The sequence below is a fragment of the Monodon monoceros genome, unplaced genomic scaffold, assembly GCF_005190385.1.
Source record: "Monodon monoceros isolate NGI ecotype Baffin Bay Population unplaced genomic scaffold, NGI_Narwhal_1 Super_Scaffold_6, whole genome shotgun sequence".
Classification (NCBI taxonomy): domain Eukaryota; kingdom Metazoa; phylum Chordata; class Mammalia; order Artiodactyla; family Monodontidae; genus Monodon; species Monodon monoceros.
This window is the reverse complement of record NW_021703783.1, coordinates 19,555,667-19,561,857: the sequence shown is the minus strand read 5'-3', so window position 1 is coordinate 19,561,857 and position 6,191 is coordinate 19,555,667. Positions and strand designations below refer to the sequence as shown.

The window sequence follows — 6,191 nt, the reverse complement described above, 5'->3', positions numbered from 1 at the left end:
CACAGCATGTGGGATCTTCCCAGACCAGGTCTCGAACCCGTGTCCCCTGCATTAGCAGGCAGATTCTCAACCACTGCGCCACCAGGGGAGCCTGCGGAATGTCTTATATCTACCATTATAGTATCAGATAGAATAATTTCACCTAAAAATCCCCTGTAAGAGACATTGACTTTTATAGCTACTTAAGAAGTGTGTTCCCAGCCTCCTGGCCCTCTGGACACAGTCTAGCTCCACAGGGCTGAATTCTGTAACCAAGAGGTGCTCTGTAGTAATGAGAGATGTGTGGCCTGGTGGTAAAGTGAATTGGCCCTGCTCTGCCACTGCCACATCATTTAGCCTCTCTCATCTGTAAAATGGAGCTAAGTATACAGTACTTGGTACATGAGTATTAGATGAGATTATACATGTAAAGAACTTAGAACAGTGCCAGGTAGATAGCAGGTACTCCATACATTTTAGCTGAAATGATTATTCAAAAATGAACGTAGGTGTAGAACTAAACACATACACACATATACACACACATGAGTACAAGTTAAATTAGGAAAACCCAAATAAGTTCAGTGGGTTGTATCAATGTCAACATCCTAGTTGGGATAGAATCCTACAGTATTGTAAAATATTACTTATCACTGGGGAGATTGGGCAAAGTGCAGCTCTGTTATTTCTTACATGTAGCATGTGAATCTACAATGGTCTCAATAACAATTTCAATTTAAAGTAATTCAGGCAGCGGGGGCGGGGGCGGGCAGTGCTTTAGGGGTTACCAGTTAGAGATGGAGAAATGGCAACGGGGAATCATTGATCACACCCCACCTGGGAACTAAAATCAGCCATCAGGGCCTTTGGGAAAAGTTGGGGAAATTTGGATACAGAATGAGAATTGTGCTCTTATTTTTGTTAGAATGACCTGGGTATTGTGGTTATAGAAGGAAAAAAAGATGAATTTAGTGCCTCAACTCTTCATGGCCTGAACCTGCAAGGCTGTGACAAGCTGATTATTAGAAAGCCTCCCTACATAACTCTTTTTTAAAAAATATATATATTTATTTATTTATTTGGCTGCACTGGGTCTTAGTTGCAGCACAGAGGATCTTCAGTTGCAGCATGTGGGATCTAGATCCCTCACCAGGAATTGAACCTGGTCTCCCTGTATTGGGAATGCAGAGTCTTAGCCACTGGATCCACCAGGGAAGTGCCCCAACATAACTCTTTACTTTAGAGTTATAATCAACACCACGCTCTCAATGTCGGCTCAAAATTTCTAGAAGAGAAACTCAAAAAGCCACAGCAGGCCATTATTTTGCCAAGACGTAAGCAAACAAAAAGTCTTTCTATAAGAGGGTCACCAGCTCTACGGGACATATTCTCAATAAGGAACTATTAATCATACATTATGTGCAAGCTTCCTCCCAAAATGAACTACCCAGATATAAAACGGAACAACAGGCTCTACTGAGGATTCAGCCTCCTTGAATTTGAATGCCACAGATGTATTCCCAGCAAGACAAATGAATGAGTAATTATGACTCAGCACAGTGATAGACTGTATGGTTTAGACAGCGTCATTTCGACTTTAGCCAAGGCGTTTAATGTCCCTGTTTGTAAAACACTTTGTTCCCATAAACAGCTAGATCTTGGGAATTTCCTTATTATCTAACTTTCAAGTTCTTGCAACCGAGGAGTGCATTTCCAGGCATGAAAGTTTAGGGAATGCCTTTTCACTGAAGATATTCACATTGCGTAGAAGTTTTAGATAAAGAACTGCTCTATCTCACCTTCAAAGAATTGTAATAACATATGCATTTTTTTCCTCTCTAAAGATCTTTTGTCGACCAGGCTCCTCTCTTTCTGATCTTTTCTGATAGAAAGTTACCAACATGAACATGCTTGTGGTATTCCTGGAACTGTTATGTTAAACTAAATTTTTAAAGGTATTTTGAATTCAAATACGAAAATAAGCTCCCGTGGGTTATTCTTCCTGAGTGTAGATATATATATTTCTTTTTTTTTTTAACATCTTCATTGGAGTATAATTGCTTTACAATGTTGTGTTAGTTTCTGCTGTATAACAAAGTGAATCAGCTATATGTATACATATATCCCCATATCCCCCTCCCTCTTGCGTCTCCCGCCCACCCTCCCTATCCCACCCCTCTAGGGGGACACAAAGCACCGGGCTGATCTCCCTGTGCTATGCGGCTGCTTCCCACTAGCTATCTATTTTATATTTGGTAGTGTATATATGTCCATGTCACTCTCTCAAAAAATATGGAACGCTTCACGAATTTGCGTGTTATCCTTGCACAGGGGGCCATGCTAATCTTCTTTGTATCGTTCCAATTTTAGTAAATGTGCTGCCGAAGCGAGCACTAAATATATATTTCCATTCCTATATTTTAATTATAAAAATGTGGGGTTTTAAAAATATTTATTTATTTATTTGGCTGTGTCGGGTCTCAGTTGCAGTACGTGGGATCTTTGTTGCGGTGTGCAGGAGATTTTCGTTGCTACCTGTGGGATCTAGTTCTCTGACCAGCGGTCGAACCCGGGTCCTCTGCATTGGGAGTGCAGAGTCTTAGCCACTGGACCACCAGGGAAGTCCCTATAAAATGTGTTTTTAAATGTATGCTTCATGGATCAGATATTTAGGACAGGTACCATCCACACTCCACCCACAGTAGTAGCTCGTCAACACTCAGGGAGTTATTTTTTATAGATTAAATAGAAGAGTTAAATCACATACGAGTAACCTGGGCTACCAAATTTAGTTTCTCTCTTGGTTAGTATTGTTTCTTTCAGCAGCTTTACCCATATATTACAGGTTACTTCTCATTTGTTTGCAATGAAAATATTGTCTCATGTGTTAAAGTTTTTTGCTTTTTTGGTTTTTTTAAATTCAGAAAATGGAGAAGTGTTTGTTCAGATGATGGTTTAGGTATCAACCACAATCTCCCCTTTTGCAAAAAAAGGGGGTGATGGGAGTTGTTGACAATTAACAAGTAATCTCTAGTTCCCTTTCAGATTCCATATCCTTTGAGTCAACTCATTAGGAGCTCAGAAGAATACCCAGAAAGCTATGGCACCTAATATCTGTTTTAAAAAGATAATTTTCTATCTTCCCAACTACTCTTCTCAACTTGAAATGTCCCAGTTGGTTTAGCTTTCCCCAGATTTAAATTTTTCCTGGCACAAAGTTAAAGCTATTTTGGTAAATTTTAGCTTACTTTGCCTTGAAACCCATTGAAGTTTAAGTGATAAATAAAATTATCATTTTTCCTCTGAGCCAACAAACATGAGACATTATTCTGAGAGATGGAAAGGGGAAGTTTACAACCATACTAAGTCAAAGTTTTTGATAAACTAACGGTGGTACCAGCATTAGGTATCCAAAGAACAATATGGCTCTTTAAGGTAAATTTAACTTTGGAATAAGTAGAATAAAAGTAGTTTTCTCTGAGATCCTCTCATTTAAGGCATTAATTTGAGTGCCTTACACACACACACACACACACACACACACACACACACACACACACACCTGCTGTACTTAGAAACTAAGTACCTGGATTAAATTGTATCTCTAGATAGATATTGATAGATAGGAAGATAGATATAACATAGCCGAATGTCAGTTATAGTTTAAAAATATAGACCATGCTAACTATACCTTTATATAAATAAATAAATGGACCAGTTTGTCTCTCTAAAGCCTTTTATGGCTTTAATTGGACTGCTTGTTTCCTTTAGCCTTTCGTTGTTATAGCTATATGGCAGTTAGCCGTACTTGAGTACATATTATAGGTAGGTGTTTTTTTCCCATTAAGTGTCATTTTTACTAGATTCATTTATTTATGTATTTATTTATTTTTGGCTGCACTGAGTCTTCATTGCAGTGCGTGGGCTTCTCATTGCCGTGGCTTCTCTTGCTGCCGAGCACGGGCTCTAGGTGTGCGGGCATCAGTACTTGTGGCGCAGGGGCTTAGCTGCTCCGCAGCATGTGGGATCTTCCCGGACCAGGGCTTGAACCTGTGTCCTCTGCGTTGGCAGGCAGATACTAGATTCATTTAGTTTGGTTTTGAAGGTAAGCTCCTAAAAGCTTGCACTTGAAGCAGCGTACTAAGCCATGCTTAGTACAACTGGAATTGTATCACAGCTCAATATTTTGGGCTTTTTAAAGGTAAAGGAGTAATATTGTTCTCTTCAAAGAGCAAAATCTGTCCTCATACAAAATCTGTCCTTTGGTAGAGAAAGATCCATTCTTTAACGTGGGGAAGATGAATACTTTTCTGGAGCACAGTTTCCGTATCTTCCTCTGTAAGAGTTTAAACTAGTGTCTTATTCTGCAGCCTTTCCAGGCAACCCCTGTTCTTTTCACTTTTATCTTGTCCTTATTTTGGCTTTCCTAAAATAATCTCATTTTCATGGCTTGCATAACTTGAGCATACATTTCCTGATAAAACGCACTTTCCAACCCTTACTCCTTTCACTTAACACTTAAAACGTGTCCTGTCTCCAGTGATTGGAGGTCCTCATTGATTTCAGCTACCAGGATCACCCCCAGATTATTCTTCATATCAGACTTTGCATAGGCTTGGTTTTGTTGACGTGGACACAATTACTTTTTTATTTTCCAAAAGACATGCAGACCTCTTCTTCCTGTCTTAAATTAGCTTTGAGATCTGATTTGTTTCTACCCAACACAAAGGAATATTGCTCATGCTGGATATCTTCACACCTCCCAATCAGTGACTTTCCTGAAAGTTCTTTTTCTTTTTAATAATAATTTTATTTTAATAACTTTATTTTTTTTGTTTTTTTTTGGTTTTTTTTTTTGCGGTACGCGGGCCTCTCACTGTTGTGGCCTCTCCCGTTGCGGAGCACAGGCTCCGGATGCGCAGGCTCAGCGGCCATGGCTCACGGGCCCAGCCGCTCCGCGGCATGTGGGATCTTCCCGGACCGGGGCATGAACCCGTGTCCCCTGCATCGGCAGGCAGACTCTCAACCACTGCGCCACCAGGGAAGCCCCTAATGACTTTATTTTAATAGTGATTTGTGGTTGTGAGGATTCTATGAGTTCATTTATGTAAAGCATTTACTCAATAACTGTTAGTTGTTCTGGATATTCCTACTGGGTTGTTACTACTGGACAATGGTCTTTCTTCCAGGACTGCGTTTTGGATACTGATTGCTCTCTACTTTGGCAGATGTCCATTGTTAGCTCTCTCTTGTTGGTTGATATTGTGGGTTCTCTGCCCTCTTCTGCCTCCACAAGGAACTTTGCACTGTAGTTTCTTTTTATTTATTTATTTCTTTAGGCTGCACCAGGTCTTAGTTGCAGCACGAGGGATCTTAGTTACGGCATGTGGACTTCTTGGTTACGGCATGCCTGCAGGATCTAGTTCCCCTGCCAGGAATCGAACCCAGGCCCACTGCATTGGGAGTGTGGAGTCTTAGCCACTGGACCACCAGGGAAGTCTCTGAAAGTTCTTTTTCTGTCTTTAAAGTCTAGTCCTTGACTGCAAATCCCTCAGAATTCTTACAGTCTATTCATAGAAAATGATGTCCTTTCCTCAAGAAATTTATGACTTAATATGGGGAAGCTGGAAGAGGGGATCAAATATTACATTAGCTTGTTAGGAATGGGTAGAATTAATTTGGAAATGCTTCTTAGATTATGTAGATTTACAGCTGTAGTCTAGTAGTATATAGCTGGATGGATAACTTCCCTGAGACTTCTGACTTCCTCAAAATATTGGAACACTTGTTGAGCTTATTTCTTCTTTTTTGGCTGCGCTGGGTCTTCGTTGTGGCACGTGGGTTCTTCTTCATTGCAGCACTCGGACTCCTCTAGTTGTGGCACGTGGGCTTCAGAGCATGTGAGCTCCTGAGCACAAGGGCTCAGTAGTTGCAACATGCAGGCTTAGTTGACCCGCGGCATGTGGGATCTTAGTTCCCTAACCAGGGATTGAACCCACGTCCCCTGCATTGGAAGGTGGGCTCTTAACCACTGGACCACCAGGAAAGTCCCCGAGCTTATTTCTTATGTTTATCAATATTGACCTGGCAACCTTAATATGTCATGGGAGATAACTGATATGATTATAGTTAGTGGATTGGATATGGGGACCTTCTAATTTAAGGTATATGCATATTTTGTCCTCCTTAAAGAAATGCAGAGAAGTTCAGAA

The 6,191-nt window shown here is 40.6% G+C and overlaps 1 non-coding gene across 1 annotated transcript; it reads right to left on the bottom strand.

Moving 5' to 3' along the window:
• Positions 1-2,265: 2,265 nt before the first annotated feature.
• LOC114886312 lies at positions 2,266-2,373 on the bottom strand. The gene has a single exon (XR_003791317.1). It is a non-coding gene; the product is annotated as a U6 spliceosomal RNA (small nuclear RNA).
• Between the last annotated feature and the right edge of the window lie 3,818 nt (positions 2,374-6,191).